Source organism: Canis aureus, chromosome 13 (assembly GCF_053574225.1).
Source record: "Canis aureus isolate CA01 chromosome 13, VMU_Caureus_v.1.0, whole genome shotgun sequence".
NCBI classification, from domain to species: Eukaryota; Metazoa; Chordata; class Mammalia; order Carnivora; family Canidae; genus Canis; species Canis aureus.
In genome coordinates this window covers 35,139,820-35,162,060 of record NC_135623.1, presented here as the reverse complement: position 1 = coordinate 35,162,060, position 22,241 = coordinate 35,139,820, and the positions used below count along the sequence as shown (strand labels likewise).

At 34.2% G+C, this 22,241-nt stretch overlaps 1 pseudogene across 1 annotated transcript in view; it reads left to right on the top strand.

Moving 5' to 3' along the window:
* LOC144281620 (large ribosomal subunit protein eL6 pseudogene) overlaps positions 1-22,241 on the top strand; it is a 421,773-nt pseudogene that overhangs the window by 347,872 nt on the left and 51,660 nt on the right. Inside the window, exon 4 of the transcript XR_013350051.1 lies at positions 19,337-19,458. The product of XR_013350051.1 is annotated as a large ribosomal subunit protein eL6 pseudogene (transcript). The remainder of the gene's footprint in view (positions 1-19,336; positions 19,459-22,241) is intronic.

Sequence of the window (22,241 nt, the reverse complement as noted above, 5' to 3'; positions counted from 1 at the left end):
TTTGTGGGAGATCTTTTAGGTCAAACTTCCAATTTATCAGATCACAACACATAGCCCATTTTAAAAGATAATGTGAAATGCTCCATTTAACTGGGTTAGTTGGATGTGGCACCATTTGAACGTGGGGGAGAGTAGCCATTTGGAGGTGGGTAAAGTTTAGGATCACAGACTACTCAGTTAAACTGAGGACTTTGCATATATTTTACTGTTGTAAGTGATTTAAATACATTCTTTTATTGTAAGGATATTGTACAGAAATGTCCTAACATATTGTAGTTATTAATAGTATGTGGATTGTTCTATAGATCGATTATCTTCCTGTTAATCAATTTGTTTGACATGTTTTTTTGTTCTTATTTATAATTTTGCTAATTTGGAGGATATAATGGTGATGAAAACATTATTGCTGCAATTAGAAGGTCTTCAATCTATGCACAAAAGTATAAATTTAACATTCGTTGCTTTCTGTTATTCAAATATGAATTCAAGAATCACTCATTTAAGACATTTCTTCTACAGTGAAACTTGAAAGTCAACCAATTTGCAAAGTATGCCAATTAATTATATGAGAAATAGTCAATAATAAAAATAATAGCGAATGTAACAAGATTACTAATGTAGGAAGCCCATTAGATCAGTTAACTTATTTAATCCTCAGAATCCTGTGGCTTTGATTCTGTTGCTGTTTTACAGAGGGGGAAACTGAGGCAGGGGCTTAATTTAACTGAGGGCTTAATTTGCTCAAGATTACATATATAAAGAAGCAAATGGTAAAATACTAAAATGTGGCTTTCTCTTAAATTTCCCTCCTCCTAAGTCAATTTCTTTTTTTTATTTTTTCAAAGATTTTATTTATTTATTCATGAGAAACACAGAGGGAGAGAGGCACAGACACAGGCAGAGGGAGAAGCAGGCTCCATGCAGGGAGCCCAACATGGGACTTGATCTCAGGTCTCCAGGATCACACCCTGGGCTGAAGACAGTATTAAACCGCTGAGCCACCCAGGCTGCCCATCCTAAGTCAATTTCTAGAGGCATAAGTAAGTCTAGAAAAATAGTCAGCAGAGTCCTTTTACCTGGATCGAGGGACTAACTTCTACTTTTTAAAGATATGGGAAGCCTTAGAGTCAGAGTCACTTACATATACATGTTTCTGGCCCTATTTGATACTCTCATTTCCAACTAATTTTTTTTTCTTTATTTGGATTTCATTTATAGTTTCTAAAGCAAAGATTACATGTAGCCTTTCTTTAGCATGCCCACAGATCACCAGTCTTTGGAGTGGTTATAGGTTGCATGGTCAGTTACATTTGTTTAATAATGGAATTATTGATTATCCAAAATGTTAATATGTGTCATGATCTCCCAAGAAGAAGATTATACTTTAAAGAGGTCTCATATTTATCTGCTCCCTCACCCAATTCCTTATGTTTTTATATATGCACATCTTAAAGGACTAATGTTCTTTGGAAACTATTCTGGATAAGAAATGGACTGAATGATTATAATTTAAGATACTTGTGATATCTAATATGATGTATGTTGACTGTATGTATATTGATTCATGTTAAAGGATATACGAAAGAAAAAAAGTTGCAAAGCCTTTTTAGAGTCCATCTTTGCTGCTGAGTTTACCCTGGCTAGGTAGTTTCCCTGACTCCTCCCTTTCTGCTGACACGTGGAGAAATGCACTAGTACACCATGAGGACTCTCCATTTCTGTAATTTCTCTAATTCTGAAAATTCTCTTCAAATAACCATAATTTGATAATACAAATTGAAGTGCAGAAGATCAATTATTTTAAGCTAAAATTATATGTGAGCTCTGTGAATGCATGTATTTCAATCTACTGCTTTTTAATGGGATGGTTGGCAAAAAATGTGTGGTCATCTTTATTTAATCTACCAAAGTATTTTTTTCTCTCATTCTTTTTTGAAAAAAAAAATTTAAGATTTTATTTATTTATTCATGAGAGACACACACACAGAGAAGTAAAGACACAGGCAGATGGAGAAGCAGGCTCCATGCAGGAAGCCTGATGTGGGACTTGATCCCAGGTCTCCAGGATCACACCTTGGGCTGAAGGCGGCACTAAACTGCTGAGCCACCCAGAAGTCCCTCTCTCGTGTTTTACTTTCTTTTCAGCTATAATTCTAACATGTAGATTTTTTTAAATGCTACCTTTTAAATGATTTAATACTCTTGAATCATTATCTTAGATTAAATATCTGTTTCTGAAGGAAAAAATATGAGGGGGTGAGGTGGAAAATGTAAATAGAACAACTTATGAAATAAAACATCTAGGAAGTTATTTTATGATTTTAATTAATGCTCATTACAATCCAAGATTGACTGTTGTCAATTTCAGTGTATCTAAGTCAAATGCTTAAGTGCCTTCAGTTTTTATATTGTTGGCAGAATGCATGGAAAAGAAGATAGTGAGTGATCTGTTTTTGTATTTCCCCCCTTTGGCAAGCTTAACATTTCCTCTGCTTCCAATAAAAAACAAAAAAACAAAAAACAAGCAAACAAACAAAAACCATATAACTCTTTTCTTTGAGGGAAAAATAGGGAACTCTTAGAGTTGAATGAGGTCCCTTAATGATAATGAAATATGTAATTCCCTCTTCTGCTTTGTTTTTAATTCCATTCCTGTCAAATATTTCTAATAGTAAATCCTGGGGTGGTATAACAACTAGATTAGTTTACTATATTTTACATTTGTCTAAGTTTCAGTAGATTTTTCATATACGAGCTCAAATAGATACTGTTAAACAATTTGCTTTAGGGAATGAATCTCTCTTCTGTACCTGATTGATTGGTGTCATATGCTATTATCCCTCAAATATATGTTTCATTGGCTGGCCAGCATTTTGAGAATACACTGCTCTACCTAGGATAAGACCAATCACTTGACATGAAATCTGTGAATATTTTAATTCTGTTGGCTCTTTTCCTCTGAGCAACTCTGTAGGAATTTGTTCCTGAAGAATGTCAAAAATGTAAAGAAAGGAAGAGGTTGTTGTAGTTAATGATTTTGGCTAACTACTTCTAAATGCAACCAAGTTTTTGCCTCACTGAATTAAATGGGATGAAGTGAGAGCAATGCTTATGTTGGTGTGTGTCTTATTTGTCTAGAGTGTTATTCATGCCACTTAACAGTGAAGGCTGTATTTCCTCGTAAGTTTTGAACAAAATGTCATATTTGTTGGAAATTGTCCCAGTGGTAACTTAAAGAAAAGTGCTCACAAACCTTGTCATGTCAGAGAGAAAAATTCCGAAACTCATAATGGAAAACACATTTCAAATCTTTGGGTTATTTGTATGTCTCAAGCCAGTGTTCTGGACTACCTTTCTTTGCAGTGATATTTTTCATGTCTTTACAAATGAGCTTGCTCCTTTTTTTCTAAGAAAGCAATTTTCATCTCACTTGATTTCAGCAAGTCTTTAAATTTTACTTCAGTCAAACAATCTTTGGCTAATAAATTTTGATACTTCTAAATTTACCCTTTATAGTTTATTTCTAGAACTTTGTGTAAGTTAGCTTTTGTTGGATAACAAACCACCCAAAATATTTAGTTGTTTAAAATAACAACTATTTTTTATTTCTCATGAGTCCATAGGTCGGCTAGGTGATTTTGCTGATTTAGACAGACCAGGTTTAGCTGATTTCTCCTAGGTTCACTCATGTGTGGCCAGTCACCTGGTGGTAGGCTGGAGGCTACCTGGTTTCAGATGACCTTTACTAGTCATTCAGTTTTCCTTCACATGACTATCCCATCATTTCACAGGCTAGCCTGGGGACATTTCATGGCAACAACAGTCTCTGAAAGGAAGTTGGATTGTGCAAGGGCTAGTTGAATACTCTGCTTGGATCAAGTTTTCTACTGTCCTATTGTCCAAAGTAGTCAAATGGCCAGTCCCAGAAACAGTGAAAGAAGAGATGACTATCAGAGGGTGTGGGTATAGACAGGCATGAAACACCATGTCCATTAACACCTTCTACCACAAATTTTATCTGAATAAAACAGACATGCAAACAAAGACTAACATATAAAAATACCCACTGCAAGGGTCACTAAAATATGAAAATAATAGAAATGAACCTAAGGGATTAGTTAAATAAATGATGATACATCCATATTATCAAGTAGTCATGGGAAGCACTAAGAATAAGGTAAATAATATGGAAAATATTTCTAATGGTTTAAGTGAAAAAGTAAGATACAAACTTGTGTATGCAATAAGTCTTAATAGTGAAAAGCCTTTATATATGCATATACAAATAGAAAACAACACACAAAAATCTTAGTGATTACCTATAGGTGGTGAATTTAAAAAATGTTTAATTTTTAATTCTTTTTTTTTTTTTTTTGAGATTTTTATTTGAGGAAGAGAGTGTGGGGGAGAGAGAGTGGGGGGTGGGTAACTAAAGAAAGTTAGCCCTTCTTCAGAGCAATATCATTTCAGAGGGAGAGGAAAAAGAACTCTTTGAGTTGAGTAGAGAGCTGGACACCTGGCCCCATCTGTGGACCCCGAGATCTTAACCTGAGCTGAAGTCAAACACTTAACCTACTGAGCCACCCAGGCACCCTTTTAATTATTTTTATTTTCCAATTTTTAATTATCAGCATGTAGTATTTTATAATCAGGAAAGAATATAAAATAAACATTGTATAAGTCCATGGAAAGCAGAATTCTAAGATGGCATCTAAAATTCCCTTCCACTTATATTTTATACCATATATAGTCTCTCCCCCTTGAGTGCTAAGAGGAATTATGAATGCTATAAATTTCACTCTCATGATTAGATTATATCACATGTTAAAATTGAAAGATTTTGAAGATGTAATTAAGGTCCTAAATTAATTGGCTTTGAGTTAATCAAAAGTAAGATTATTCTGGGTAGTTCTGAGCAAATCAAATGAGCCCTTAAAAAGGGTTGGGCCCTTTCCGAAGGAAGAGATTGAAAGCATGAGAAAGATTATCCTGCTATTTTTGAAAAAAGTCAGATGCCATATTGTGAGAAGTCCATGGGGCTAGGACCTGATGATATAGCACCTTTAGGTGCTCAGAGAAATCCTAAACTTGAATATAGTGAACTCGGTCTTGCAGCCTTAAGAATCTGAATTCTAATAATCAGTGAGCTTAAAGGAGAGTATTGTCCTGGATGAAGCTTGGATTTCAGCCAGCTACCCTGTAGCCAGACTCCTGGCCAACAGAAACTATAAGAAAATAAACTTGTTTTAAGATGCTAATTTATGGTATTTTGTTATGCAGCAGTAGAAAACTAATGGCACAGCCTTTCTTCAGAGCAATATCATTTCAGTTTTTCATTTCCTGAGTTTTTCTGGATAGTTGTTGCAATTAATAGTGTATGACTCAAAGTCATGCCACTATCATAGACAGGATTGTTAGCACTATTGTGCACACTTATTCTTTCAAACTCTCCAAATGATGGTTTAACCTAAGTTACTCATCAAATGAGAGTCACAACATTTAAGTTTGTGCTACATTCACAGTCAATGGAAAATTCAGTAGAATAGTAGGCTCCTGGAATTAACAGGTTGTTAAACTGTCACAGATATAGGATTTTGCTGGGCAGATCAATCAATATTTGATTAAACAACAGGTGATAAAGAATGTCCCCAAGGTCATAATTAGCAGGATAAACTTTCAGGAAATTTAGAGCATGTAAATATTTTTTCATGTGAACTATGTATAAAACACTTCACGAATGACAATAACAACCCAGAACTTGACAGTATGCAATACTTAGTGTTCTTCCTATCTTCATTATCTCTGGCAGATAGTTATCTTTTCCTCCAAGCTCCAGCTTAGCATCAAAATAATTTTCAGGACAGCAACTATATCCAATACATCTGATTTGGCTTGGGAAATAAAATCAATTTTCCCTTGAGAACATAACATTTACTCCTTGAATTAAATTGCCCTACTTTTTCCAATGCATTTCAGCAATTGAAGACCAACTAGACAAAATCTGTTTCATCTATTTTCATTATAACTTTAAAACGGACTAATAGAATTTGTTGTAATAAAGTTCAAAAGAAAAGTTAACACGATTCGTGAGAAAGTGATGTCAAACATATTATGTTGATTCCTTTTCCTGATGGTATACTTAGTCTAAAAGTGGCTGGACACCTTGATAGCCATGACTCTAAACTTGACTAAGGCCACAACCATGCTGTTAGAAGAAAATTGACTCCTTATATTTATTTTGACAAATTTCAGTTGTCTTTCTTTCTTTTCTTACCCTTCCAAGATCATTTGCTGTGCAACTTTGGATAAGCTCATCAGGGCCTCAGTTTACAAAATATAATTATTTAGTCTGTATAAACATAGAATGGCTTAGTCTATAGTAGTATCTCTAAAGTATGGCCATAGATCAGCAGCATCGGCATTTCCTCAAAACTTGTTAGAGATAGAAATTTTCTGTTTTCACCTGTGACGTAATGAATCAAAAACTCTGGAGTTGAGGGGGGGTCAGCAATACAGGCTTAATTAATAAGTCTGCTCAGTGGACTAGATTGTCTCTGAGACACATTTTAGACCTGATTTTGTCTCCCTCTATAGTTTTAGGTCATTGTACACACAATTGTGTGTGGTTCAGAGTCCCAGCTTGGTGGAGCATGAGAATTTTTAGTTTAGAGAGGAATGAAGGTTATTCTTCTTTGGGAATGGCTTTAGGTCTACAGTGTTGATTTTGAAATTAAAGGATTGCTTGCTTTTGCCCCCAGTACACTTCTCTTTTTACTCTATCCTTGAAGGTCCTAGCCACTTATGCCTCCATCTTGTTAGCCTTGGCTCTAGGAAGCCACATTTCCAAAAAAAGAGTTTTGGTTTTGATGTAAACTGAGGCAGTCTCTACATTGTAGATAGATTACATTTGCATATCACTAAGTCTTGCAAATTCATTCCTTATTTCCATTTTAAAAAAAAAAGGAGAGAGAGAGAAGAGGCTGTTAGCTTTGGATTGAGATAAAACTAAGATTGAATTCTGACTCTATGATTTAAAATTCTGTAATATTCTATAAGTTGCCTGATATCTCTATGTCTTTTTCCTTTATACTCTATAAAAACAGAAATACTGACAGCCCTGAAATAAGACAACATGAATGTTATTACCTGGCATGTAACAGGTGCTCAATAAATTTTATTTTTGTTCCATTTCCCAGTTTCCACAATCAAGGATTGGGTGCCAGACAGCTCCATCTTCCAAAACCATTTGCTGCTTGAGCCACCAGGCCTACATCCACAATCCCTATGTTCCAGCCAAATAAGCCTCTTCCGATTGGCTGAAGATTTCAACTTTGTGGTACCATCATTGTCATTGATTCTCTTCCCTTTTCACTATTTTTTATCCTTCTACTCCCTTTGCCAATGATGATTTCTGGTTGGCAGTAAAAGATCTAATCTAAGGAAGCATCCAAGTTAGTAATAATAATGATAACAATTCAACTAATAATGAAGTTAACATTTATTACTGAGAATTTACCATGAGTCAGGTACTCTTAAAGGTAATGATTAATTAACTTATCAAAGCAACCTTTACACATAGGTAGTAATATTATCCTCATTTTATGGATGAGGAAACTGAACCATAGAGAAGACAGAAGTGACAGAGCTAGACTATGAGTAAGCAGACAAATAAAATAGAAATACTTACGATCTGAATTTCCATGGAAAATTTTGAAATAACTAGAAGACTTAAGCAAAATATTTTTATAAGCCAGACTCACATATAAAGCTGTTAAAATGTAATGATAATTGAAATGAATAACTATTTTGGGGAAAATAAAATTCAGCTTATATTATTGTCCTCCTTGACATTCTTCACACACAGATAATTCAATTTATTTGTTATGTCCAATATATTTGGATCAAGTTCTAAGGTGTGGAGTGTGTATGTGTGGGTTGTATATGCACATATCTGTGTGTTCATACATAGACAAGTAATTTTCACAGTATACAAACCAGACTGAGACACTTTATGAGTTTAAGAACCAAATCAGATTATCAAGGATTATTTGACATGCCACATTCTAAAATGCATAGCCCAGTGCAAACATACATCTCCTTATAGTTATCCGTTACTTACTAATACCATTTTATCTGAACAGAGGAACTTGTCAAAGAAAAGACAGGTTTAATTATATATATAATCTGTTTCCAAAGCTGGGCTTGCCATTCCCTTCAGCACTTAGAAGGTGCATTTAATATCCATTCAATCATCTGTGGAAAGTCCAAACCTCAAGAGACATTAAAATTCTCAGGAATAGGGGAAGAGAAAAATCGTTGTCTTAACTTTTGCCTCTGTGTTCCTATCCAAATAAATTAGTCAGTTTAGGGATTGTTTCATCATCTCAACCATAACATTTCTCTCCTGTCATGTTGACCTAATGGAGGGTTTTACCTTTTTCTATAATCTCTACAAAAAAAAGTTATATGACTCTGCCCCATATCACACACAGAGCATTTTATTTATTCTTTCGGCAAATATTAGTGAAATCTACCATATGGTCATCCACTATGTAAGAACAGGGGCATAAGTAGGATAGACAATATGTATTAGATAAGAAAACATGACACAGCAGTACATGTTCTTAAGGAATAAAGTAGTGGGTATTTGGAGGATGGGCTGTGGGGAACAGGAGTCGTTTTACTTTACATCAAGTGGCCAGAGGAAGCCTTTTGAAGAAATTGTGTTTACCCAATCTGATTTATATATTTTTAAAGATTATTCAGTCTCCTGAATAGAGCGTGGATGAATAGGGACAGGAGCAAGAGGAAGAGTAGAGAGATCAATTAAGAAGCTATTGTTTTAGAGAATGAACATGGTGGCCTGAGTGAGGGTGGTAGCAAGGAAAATAATGAGATCCAGCTGTTTAGACTACACTTTAGAACAGTTATTCTCAAAATGCTGTCCCTAACCTGCAGCAAATTTACTGAATCCAAAAACTCTGGGAGTGAGTCTCAGCATTCTGTTTTAAGAAGTCCCCTAGGCAATTTTGATGAATGCTGAAATTTGAAAAGCTACTACTTAAGAGAAAAGTTGACGAGACATGAAGACAGCAAATAAGCCAAAGGCAAAAATCAAGAATGACTAATCTCTAGTTTCATCTGTTTTTAGAGGAGAGAGTGAGCAATAGACTTTCCAGAAGATGAAAGAAGATGAGAAAATTGTCCCTTTACAATTAAACCACCTCACAATCAATGTTGAATATCCCACTAAAATCTCCTCAGCAATTTCTGCAAGCTTTAGTGGACCACTGCAATACTTAACCTCTCTTATTAACTTCCTTACTTCTCCCTTTTCTCTTCTCTGCTCTCCCTGCTCCCAGTTTCTGATCATTTGTAATAGATAACAAATATTCCCTCCTACTTGGCTCATCCAGTCTATGAGCTAAAAACTAAAGCCTAGCCTTCTTTCCTTCAATGTAATTTTTAAACACAGTTCTTGTTTCATGAAGAATTCTAGATCAGCTATTAAGAAAATATATTTTCTTTCTTTCTTTCTTTCTTTCTTTCTTTCTTTCTTTCTTTCTCTCTTATTTTTAAAATATTTTATTTATTTATTCATGAGAGGCAGAGACACAGGCAGAGGGAGAAGCAGGCTCCATGCAGGGAGCCCGACCTGGGACTCAATGCCGGGAACCCAGGATCACACCCTGGGTGAAGGCAGGCGCTAAATCGCTGAGCCACCAGCACTGCTCTATTTTCTTTTTTCAAATAAATATTTTATTTATTTATTTAAGAGAAAAAGCATGAGTAGAGGGAGCAGTAGAGGGAGAGGGAAAAGCAGACTCCCCACTGAGCAGGGAGCCTGAAACAGGACTTGATCCAAGGACCCTGCGATCATGACCTGAGTGGAAGGCAGAACCTTAACTGATTGAGCCTTCAGGGGTCCCAAGAAAATATATTTTCACTCCACTAAATGTGAATATAATTTCAGTAATAGTTGGATTATTTTAAAAATTGAAATTAAATTAAAAATAACTGTTTAAATGTTGCCAAAGATATTCATTAAGAATTTTCGAATTATTGGCCAGCTTTGATGGTTTTTCATGTCCATTTGTTTGGGACTCCAAACAAAGTTAATTTCAGTTTAGAACCTTGTTATGAATATACATTTTTATTTTTTAAAGATTTTTTTTTATTTTTTTGAGAGAGAAAGGGCACACATGTGTATATAACCGGGGTTGGGGTAGTGGGCAGAGGGAGAGGAGGGACAAGCAGACCCGATGAGCACCAGTCAGATATGGGGCTAGGTCCTTGGACTCTGAGATCATGACCTGATCTGAAGTCAGATGCTTAACCCACTGAGCCACTCAAGGGCCCCCTGAAATACATTTTTATAAATATTCTCTCAAATCAAACCAATACTGATTCCACTTCATTTTTGTATAGTCTTTCTCAAATTTTGATGACAATTATTACTATTATACTTTAAAATCTGATACAGAATTGAATGAATAGCTTAATAATTTATTATTTAATTATAAAAAATTTATGTTTCTCATTTCAGTTATTGTACTGCAACATTATTGCACCTCTTTTTAATATTGATGTGATAACACTATGTAACAGAATTCTCTTCTTTTAGAACTGTTGTTCTTTTATAAGAATGCTGCTCTATTAATCATAACTGTGGCAGCTCAATTCTTGGATTGTAGCATAAAATGTAATTTATTAAAATCTGTTCCAGGCAGATCTGAGACAGGGAGTTCAGTATTTATTAATGCCTTCTCCATTTTAGGCTTAGGGAAAACTGAATTAAATACAGTAGAACTTGTGGCACTGTCTTCACACTCAATTTTTTGAGGCACAAAAAAGCCTCTATCATCTAAAGTAGACTAAAATAAAAATCAACTTCTGAAGGCTTTTGACGTTTTTGTGTTTCTTTACCTTCTAGAGAATTGCCTTTATGATTAACTGCTAAGCTACTGTATTCTCTTGTAGATTGATTCTTTCCATTCATGTTTAATATTATATCAAAAAACATACTTTTTCTGGTAGGTAATATGGGGAAAATATGATAATTTGTTGAAGGTAATAGAGTCCATACTTTGTAAGCTGTTTATGACAGAATAGTAAATGTTTTCAAAATAGTTAATTGCTCTTAGCATTTGAACAGAATCATCTTTTCTGTTTTCAAATTAGTTTGTATATTTTTACATAATATAAGAATCGTTAATAGTTTCTGAGGTATTTGTTTAAAAATAATAAACATTTTTAAAGGCACTCCAACATCTCTATATTAAGGTCTGCGGTGACTTTCTAATGTGTCAAGCAGACTAAGACTAAGCTACTGAGAATTCCCTTTCTTCTACGCTTCCTGTTAAGGTGGGCCACAAGAAAAATTCTAACAAGATTCGGAGAGTAGAGGGAATGTAGTGGTTATTTTTCTACCACTGTTCATCTGCTGTTTCACTGTGTGGCTTGAAGGAGCGTTTGGACTTGGTATGTGTAGGATGCTTTCACCGCCAAGGTCAGCAACAAGAATGGCACAGAATTCAGAAAGCCCTTGGGGAAATTCCAGTTCATGCTCCTGAGATTCCAGCTGTCTCATGAACTTTCCTTCCTGATGGCTGCCCTGTGTACCACAGGTGGCAGTAGGAGTGGAGACAGCTTTATAGGGTCTGTGGGAGCAGGTCCCTCCACTGCCAAATGTGTAAGCCAATTCCCTGCAATAAATCCGTAGTGTGTGTGTGTGTTTCCTAGTGGTTGACTCCTGACAGATGCAAGGAGATGCAAACTTCTCTTGGCCATCAAGCATTTCTTGATCTCTCCTAAATTACCTTTCAAATCTCATACTCAAGCACAGTTCTGCACATAACATAAAAGTAAGCCATAATTATCTGCCTGCTTTTAGAGAAACAGCCAAGAACTCTCGTAACTTCATTCATCTAAGTACTTCTTGATCCCCCATGCCACCTGCTTGGCACCTATCAAAATATAATTTGTTGATGGCGGTGGTCTTTGATTCTTGTTCATTGTTTATTTGGAGGTTTAAAAGTATTTAGTTAGTTTTTGCCAGTATAAATAATTTCTTCCCCTGAGTTACACTACTTCCCCACTCCACCTCTACTAGTAAATATCTTTAGAATGTGGCCCACATAATCTCTTTTTATTACTCTCCATGCAACATTGAACACAGTCACTTGCACATTAAATTCTCAATAAGTAACTGTTGGATCAAAGTGAATCTGTCAAAAATGATGAAGAGTCTGAGATTTTACCCTATTTCTAAGCTAACAAGTCATTCTGCCACAGTTTCATAGAGGCTGGTGGAAAGCCAAGACCCCCAGGATAAACACAGGGGACTTTATGACTCCCAATGCAGCAAACAGCAGGAGCTTCATGTTTGCATCAGTTACTCTTGCCCCAAATCCGAGGGGGGCCATGAGGAATGGCCCAGGTGAATGCTACACCAACAATTGGTCTGTGTCACAGCTGTGGAATCCTGCGTTTAGGTTTTCCTCAATCTTATTATGGATGGAGACAGTTATTGTCTCTATTATCCTGGTCAGCAAACAAATATGCCCACTGGTGCATGGGGAGGCCCTCTATCCTTTCAGGCTGTTTATTGGACAAACATCCTTAAAAAGATAGTCCAGGCCAAAATTGTCACACAATGTATGAGAAACCATGGAAAATTGCCCCCCAGTAGAATCATCTACTGGAGAACAGTGGCTATTTCTTAAGCTCAGTAAAATGGCATTTTGAATATCCTTTATATTTAAAATGTTGTTCTCTCTTCTTATAATACAGTTTTTGTTTTCTATAGATCTCATCCCAAATATTTACAGCTTGGGACAAAAATTGCCCCATGCTCTATAATTAAGTACCATTGAATCTGGCACGTTATCCTACTTTAAAAGCACATTGCAAATCACATGCTATTAATCTCCATGGAGATAGCTGAGCTGCCAATCACCTCTTAAATTCACAAAAAATCAGTGGACTGTGTGGAAGAAATTGGAGCATTTGGGACTAGATAAATCTCTATCAAGTTGTTCCTGGGAGATATGGTGACCAAAATAGCTTACTTGAGATGTACATCCAATTTCATTCTTTTTCTATGCTAAATTTTATAACCAAGCTATTCCAAAGAGATAAAAGAAATATGGCACTTGTAGTGAATGGTTGGAGAAATAAACTATTTTGAAAACATGGTTGATAGTTGATTAATAGGATGAGATAAAATAGCATTGAAGAGCACATTTCTAAGAAAGTCAAAGCATGAAAAATATTTATATACATGTAAATTCTGCATATAATCACCAGCAGTTTGAGTTTCCATTTATTTCAAATGTAGAGTTATGTGCAAAACTATTAATTTCATAATTTTAGAGGAATTTGTGTGTGAAGGGAGATAACAAAATGAATGGACCCTTCAGTAAAAGACCATGTGACTGTATGACTTAATCATATATATTACCTTATTTTTATCTGTATGTCAGTGTTATTTGATATGCTGAGAATTTATAAAACCTTTCTCTCATTAATATTAAAATGGATTCAGAACGTTTATATGTTTTTCCCAAGGTTGCAGAGCTATTAAGTTATAGTGTTATTTACTAGAGCTCAGCCTTTCTTGGCTAGAGTTATTTTCACCATGTTATACATTGAGTTCCATTAATGACATCCATCATTTATTAAACATTCAAAATGTGTCTGGCACTATGCAAGGAGTTTGGCTTAGGCTATCTCACTTAATTTTTGTAAGATCACAATCAGATATTGTCAGTTATTATCTTAATTATATTCCATATGTAGTAATTTACAAAGTCACAGAGAGTGTAAAAGTTTGATCCCAGCCTCATACCTAGCAATTCCAGAGCCAGGAATCTTAAATGAAATGCAACTCTAGAAATGAAATAGTTTCAGCAAACAGTTGATCACACATACCTATTTCGCACAATATGGATCTGAAACACTCCTCTGTCAACATAAAATATATTTTTAAGGTTCCATCAGCCACATAAACTTCAATAGAAACTCATTAAAAATGTAAAATCAAGCATACTCTTTTAACTCAATGGTAAACGTTGGAGGAAAATATCAACAGAAAATTCCTATTGATAAATAATAATTTCTGTAATGTATGATGAATAAGTATCATCAAGCCATGTCTTTCAAAAGTCATTTTGAAATATGTTGGCAGGTAAGATATTTTCATTTCTACTGCAGAGTTAACACTACATTCGCTTTGTACGACATCAGTGTTCATTTGATCTGGCTGATGATTCAGAGGCAGGAGCTAAGCCTAGGTTCTGTTTATTATTCTCTGCAAATTTCATATTACTCTGTGATGTTCTAGAAACAAAACAATTATTATTCATCTCCCACAGGGAAAGCAAAGCTGTATATAAAGCTGTAGCCAGCCAGCTCCACTTCTACAGCAGCATTTTATAAGGAAGAGTTTCTTTGCAATTTTGTTAGGGAAAGAAAAATAATCAGAATGCATTCAAGTTCAAAATCCTTAAAATCCATCCCGCCTACAAATCTAGTAGATCTTGAAGTCACATTTTAAAGCAGTGGGAATTCAGAAGAATTTAGTCTGACGTGCTAAAAACAAAACAAAATAAAAAAAAAAAAACTCAGAAAGATTCTTTGTATTGGTTTTGCCTTTTCAGAGATAGATAAGGCATACTAAAGTATTTACAAAGAGCTACTTCACAAAGACTGGAAATTAAATCAAATTTAAGATTAGAAAAAAAAATAGATTTTTCTAGTTCTCCATTCCTTTCCTTGAGGAAGCTTTTACATAGAAATACAATAGGACACTGCCTTGATTTTTTTTCCCCAAGTTTTTAATATAATTCCAGTTTTAACATACAACATAATACTAGTTTCAGGAGTAGAATTTAGTGATCCATTACTTAACTACCTCGCCATATGCTTATCACCCATTTAACCCATCCACCACCCACCTCCCCTCCAGCTATCCTCAGTTTATTCTCTAGAATTAAGAGTCTATTTCTTGATATTATCATAAACTTTAAATATATGTGTGGTAAGCTCAGACACTTTCATGATAAATAATTGCATTATGTGAGAAAAGAAAAGAAACACTCTGATGGTCCCTTTTCCAGTTTATCCTTTGGACCAAAGTTGCACTGATCCAGTTACACCACAGCCATTACACACTCTAACTTAATGTTTAAATCTGCATATTGAATGAGTTTAGTGACAATTTTCATCATATTCTTTAAAAAGTATGGTATAAGTTGAAAATGTCTTAGCATCTCTATGAATGAATGTAAAATGTCAAGTAAATAGTTTTTAGTTAATTTTTTCTTTCTTGTATTCCTAAGTAAAAATTCTCTTAATTTAGCACTTTTTAGTTATAAGAGGTGAAATGAATTATTCTACAGCACCTTTAGAAAATTTTAATTTTCCAGTGATGCCAATTTGAACAATCTTAGCTGCTGTAGTGATACTTAGTTTCAGGTAGCATTGTTTGAATGTATAGCTTGATGGAATTAATAGGCCCAACTGGGATAAATTATGTGTTTTATTAAGAAATGCAGAAATATTTTTTTAAAATATATTTATTCATAGAGACACAGAGAGACAGAGAGGCAGAGACACAGGCAGAGGGAGAAGCAGGCCCCATGCAGAGAGCCTGACATGGGACTCGGTCCTGGGTCTCCAGGATCAGGCCCTGGGCTGCAGGTGGTGCTAAACCACTGCGCCACTGGGGCTACCCCTGCAGAAATATTTTTTAAAAAACGACTATAGATGGAATATTCATGACAAAATCCCATTTTTCAGGCAACAAAAAATCTCCAGTATATTCTAAAAATAAGAATAGTTGATCACATTCTCTGATCACAGTGCAGTAAAACTATACATTAAAACAACAACAACAAGACATTCTCTTATTTATCTACAAATTATATCAAAACAAAATACAGAACTGCTACTTAAGCAACTCAGGAATTATAAAGGAAGTTTGATCACAAGTTAGAAAACCTTTAAAATTATGGCAATTAAAGTCTAAGATATAAAAATGTATGGCACAAGCTAAATAAGACTCAGAGGAAAATTAATAAATTTAGTTCATGTACCCACAAAGGAAAAATAAAAATAGAAGAGGAAAAAATAACTCAGTCACTCAAGACACAATGATAGAAAGGAACAATAAACATGTCAGAAAAAAATAATAAAGAAAATGGCCAATATTAAAGCAAGATTTGAGTTAGTCAAATGCAAAGGAAAAGAAAAAAGTCAAAACTTCCTTGTCCTTCTTCAGTATCTAGTTGTTTGAAGACATGATGTCTGCAGCATCATCTTGCAAACATGACAACAAGCTGAAGACCAGTGAGGCTGCCAGGGCAGAAAGATAAAAAACTCAGGATCCTTCATTCCTGGAATGCACATTTACTGAGTAGTTACTCTGCCCTAGGCCATTCAAAGCTTTGGGAATGAAATGGAAAAAACAGCTATAAAAAATTCTTGTTCTTGTGCTGTTCCCATTCCAGTAATATTCAGGAAGAGCCACCAACCAAGGAAAAAATGGATTAAAAAAGTTGAGCTGGGAATACATTAAATATGATTATATATGATATGAGTTCAATGAGATATATGTATATAATTCTCAGTAATTTCCATTTATGTTTATTATATGGCTAGTGATCCCAAAATAGGAATGACTTCTAGAAATAATTCTAGTCCTCATGGAACTGCTGTTTTGAGGGTTGGGACCTAAAGTTGAAGGGCCAGGGACCATATTATTTTATGAATCATGGCACCTGCAATATTACGTTATTGCTCTAAGGTCTAGAGTTTTTGATGTTTGTGGTATTTTTCAGCTTTTTGAGAATTAGCATCTGTTGTGATTTCTTTTTGTTTTGTTTTTAAGATTATTTATTTATTTAGTTATTTATTTAGAGAGAGGATGCATGCAAGTGGGAGGAGGGGCAGAGGGAGAGGGAGAGAGAGTGTCTCAGGCAGAGTCCATTGTCCAGCATGGAGCCCCACATGGGACTCAATCTCACAACCTGAGATCATGACCTGAGCCATAATCAGGAGTTGGGCACTCAATAAACTGAGCCACACAGGCAGCCCTCTTTTTTATCCTAATAAAAATTTACTTTTTACCTTATTTTATAGTAACAATTTTATTTTGATTTTCTTAAGAAGATTCCAAATTTTATTTACTTACATAAAACTTATAATTACCTTTAAAAGTTACCAAGTATGTGCATGTCTGGCACTTCTGGAAAGTAGAAAGATCACAAAAATGTATTACAAAAGGATGTTTGAAGGGCAATGAGCAACTAGGAAGAGCATAATAAGAGATTAACTCAGAGTGGTAATAGGGGCCAAATCACATAGGCCAGCCCAATAGAAACATACTGCAAGACACATATATAATTTTACAGTTTCCTGTAGCCGCATAAAAAAGGTAAATAAAAACCAAATTAATTAATTAATATATTTTAAGTCAATACATGCAAAACATTATCTTCTAAACATGTAATCAACATAAAACTATTAATGAGATAGTTTGATTTTTTTTTTTTTTTGGTCATAAGAATGGTCAAATCCAGAATATAGTTTGTGCTTAAAGCAAGGCATCATTTGGACCCTGCACATTCCAAGATCAATAGCTACATGTAGCTGTAGTTAGAGGCTTCAGAAATGGATAGCGCAGTATTAGAACATGTAACTTAAAAATTAAAAAAAAGATTTTATGTATTTATTCATGAGAGACACACAGAGAGAGGCAGAGACATAGGCAGAGGGAGAAGCAGGCTCCCTGCAGGCAGCCGGATATGGAATTCGAGTCAGGATCCGGGATCACGACCTGAGCCAAAGGCAGACACTCAACCACTGAGATACCCAGGTGCCCCTAAAACATGTAACTTTAATGAAATGGGAAGGGAGTGGAAGGCAGCCAGCAGAGAAGTGACAAGATCTGATTTATGGTCTAAAAGGATCACTACGCATTTAAGAATAGATTGTAGAGATATAGCGTTTGAAGTAGAGAGAGAGGTTAGAAGGCTATTGCAATAATTCAGCAAGAAAAGAAAGTGCCTTAAATGAAGATGGTAGTAATGGATCTAATAAAATGTAATCAGATTATGTATATATTTTAAAAGTTAAGACATCAGATTTTGCTGAAGAGTAAAGTAAGAGAAAGAAGGTAAAAATTCATAAGAACCAGGCAAATATTAATGCCACATATTGAATAGGGAAGATTATAACACAAATTGGCTTGAAAGTTTTTTGATCTTAGGCTTGTTATTTTGGTGATACTTTTAAGCCAGTAAGCCAAACAATCTTAACTCTTTATGTGATATTATCAATGTATGTATTTTAGAAGTCACTTTGAGTTGTGTTGCTACTTAGAGCTGAAAGTTGAATGCATATATTATGAAAGGTGGTGGTACTTTTTTCATTTTATTTTTCTATATTTTTCATTTCCCTTACCCCAGTAAACAAAAAATTAACATCATAAGTTTGTTTTTTTTTTTACATACTTTGGATAATGACTGATACTGAAGTTATATAAATACGATGTCTATATGCTAGGTTTTACTTGAGCAGTGTCAATTAATGCCTCTTTTCCCATTATAGTCATTGATAGTGGCCCCTGTGATTCTCAGAACCTTTGGTTTGGATAGTAAATAACAGTGTGTTATCTGTTACCACAATATTGTCCTGTTACAAACCACCCACAAACTTAGTGGTTTAAAGCAACTATTACTTTTTAGGAATCTGAGCTAGTTGAGTGGATCTGCTGATTGAGCAAGCTTGGATGCTCTTGGCTGGGCTTGTTTATACTTTTGTGGTTAACTAGCAAGTTGGCAGGTACCTGTTGGTCTAGAATGACCTCAACTGACATGATGTGTATGTTTCACTTGGTCTTCCTCCAGCAGTCCATCCTTGGGCTTGTTCTCATGGTTGATTCAGAGTTTTGAGAGGGTAAATGGAAGCATGTAAGCTCAAAACTAGCAAATCATCTTCTTCACACTAGTACACTAGCATATTCTTTTGGTTAAACAAAACCACAAAGCCAGTCCAAAATCGATGGGGTGAGGACTAAAAAGTTATAGAACAAAGGCTATAATAAAAAGTTATTAGACGTGGTGAAGCCATTAATTTGATGTGTCAGTGTCATCAACCAGTCACTTTGTCTTTCCCATAAGTCCCTTCATTTTTCTCTAGTCAACTACACATGCCTTTTCAAAGACACAGTTTTGAAATGATCATCTTGTAAAAGATTATCTATATATTCTGTAATGCTTTATTTTTTTATTTTATTTTTTAAAGATTGTGTTTATTTATTTATTTGACAGAGAGAGAGAGAAAGTGAGAGAACACAAGCAAGAGGAGTAGCAGAAGGAGAGGGAGAAACAGACTCCCCACTGATGTGATGTGGGGGCGGATCCCAGGACCTTGAGATCATGACCTGAGCTGAAGGTAGATGATTCACTGAATGAGTCACCAAGCACTCCTTTTGTGTTTTATTTTTATATATTCTATAATGCTTTATGGGATCTCTACAATGAACTCACGGTTACCACTTGACAAACTCACTTTATGATATTTATTTCCTTTACATTTTTCTCAAAGATATATTTCCATGGAAACTTCCAAATTCTCCTAAAATTTTTTATGTTTGATATAGATAGGATTATAGTCATATTTTTGTCTGCATAATCTTGAAATGTGTTCTTCCTTCCTTTATAAATAAGCCTGCTGGGAAATAGCAGATACAACCATCTAACAAAACTTGCCAGGGAGATAATTTGTATTTTATTTACTTATTTATTTATTTTAATTTGTATTTTAAATTCAAATGATTACTATAACCCAATAAGCATTTCTTTGAAAACTACCATATGCTCTTGATTGCAAATAACAGTTATGAGTATTCAGAAAGGCCACATATTGATTTGCATCTTTTCAATAACAGGTATGGTGTTTTTCTTTTATTATCTGTGTTCTTATCGCTCTTCCTCAATATCATTCTTCTCCATTATTTTATATTGTATAATGTCTCTTGTTCAAAAATGTAAGGTAGTATTTAAGGATCTTGAAATATATTCAGTATTAAAACTGTCTATTAAATTAAGTGGCCCAGTATTATACATATGTATAATGTAATCTTCTAGAGCTGTAGTATCAATTTCTTGGAAAACTTGTCTACTAGGACAAACTTCTTTCCAAATTATCTTATTCCTTTAAAAATACATTTCTAATTTGTTGTTTATTATATAGATGCCACTGGGGCCTGTGAAACACTGTCTTTTATGTATATGGACAGATTATTCCAAAATAAAGACTTTTTATTATTATTAAGAAAATTGGATAATTTTCAGACTCACATAAATTATTGGCTGAAGCTCAATGGAAAAATTGTTAGTATTTCTACAGTTTATTTTGGGATTAAGGAAACTTCATGAACCCAAACTCTCCACTTTGAAAAGTACCTTGAATAAAGAGATATACTAATTTTTTAAAATTGACTAATTTTTCTTCATGAAATACAATGTAAACTTTCCCAAAGTAAGTAGAAAGAACAAAATATGAGGCTTCCCTTTATTTCCTTTGAGCTTTGACATATACTATTACTCTAAGACAGTATAATTATTTTCCTTGATTTTAAATATTAATAATTCTTTCTAGATCTGTTGATTCTTTAATGTAAATGTTCCACTAAAGTATTATATAGTCATGAAAAACCCATAAAAAGCATTTATATAAATACACCCAAAAGTAAATATCCATTTTATATGTACCACTAATTCTTTAGTATAATAAATAGTGGAATGGAAAACATACTTTTTTTTTCCTAATGTGTAAGTGATATACCAAAGAAAACGTCTATATTGTTCATGGATTCTTCTATAAAGAAATCATCTGTTACAAAACTGCACAATACTTTATTAATGTAATTGATTCCATAAATAAGATATTTGTTCTGATAGTCAAGTGAGAGAAAACAGATTTAAACAGGGAAATATTTAAAATCAAAATACATGCTTTACAAATATATGAGCTTTTCTATAAAGAGTGGCATGGCCCAACACTTTTGAATTAATAATTCTATAAAGATAATCATGATTGTTCTCCACAGTCTTAAAAAAACTATCCATGATAATATTGAATCAGTTGTTTTCTATTCTATTCCAGATATTTTCTGGGAATGAACGACCTCTTAGATAATTTAAGATCATTAGAAATTTAAATTTCTGCATTGCTGTGGTGTCCAATAATGAGTTTTAACTATTATACTCTAAATTCAAACTCTGGTGTGTTGGTTCTCTGTGTTTCAGCCTGCAGTTTACATTTTCTCCCCTGGTCTTGGATTCTCTATCTGTCTAGGCATCCGTTGCAACAACATTTTTCTTGGCAACTTTTTGATTTCTTGATACTTAACTTTCCAGCAGAATAACCACCCTTGTAAATCCAGCCCCAGTTGCAGAAAAATTAGCAAATAAATTCTTGTTACTGTAAGCCCCCACGTTTTAAGATGGTTTGTTCCACAAAACTACATAACTGATGTATTCCATCCCAAATATTTGAATTCAGTGGGCACAGTCAGTTTTAAAACTCTTCAGATGATTCTAATGTGGAGTTGGTGTTGAGATTAATAGCCTTAGAAAATTGAGATCACAGAATATTTATCCATAGAAATTCTTAGCAAAAACATTTGAACACATTAACTTTGTAATACTAGAAAGTGCAGAGCTTAATAAATAATAAATGGCTTTGGGACTGTTTCTGAACATAAAAAGGCTTGTATTAAATATAGATTGTTGAATTTAAAAAAAATAAAGTTGTCACTGGTGTGTGAACAATTTTACAAAATGATTTAATGAGTTTAAAAACAAACTTGATCACACTAAGTTGCTTATTTGATCCTTTTAATTAAATTATTAGGTAATAATATTGTTAAAGTACTAGGTTTTGTTAAAGTATTAGGTATGAGAATCTTTTGTTAAATTTTTAGTGCATTTTGAAAAATAAGTTTGTCATTTCCTAATAAAACATTTTCCTAGAGTCTTAGTCTATCCCAGAGAGCAAGATATAAAGTTGCAGAAAAAAAAAAAAAAAAGGAATTGAAAAGGTTCATCATTATCTTGAGGAATTACTACCAATTGGTACATCTCACAAGTTTATAGATGCATGTCACCTATATCCTACTGAATAAGTATGTGTGTGTGTATTTAAAGTATTTAAATCTATATCTCAGGTGA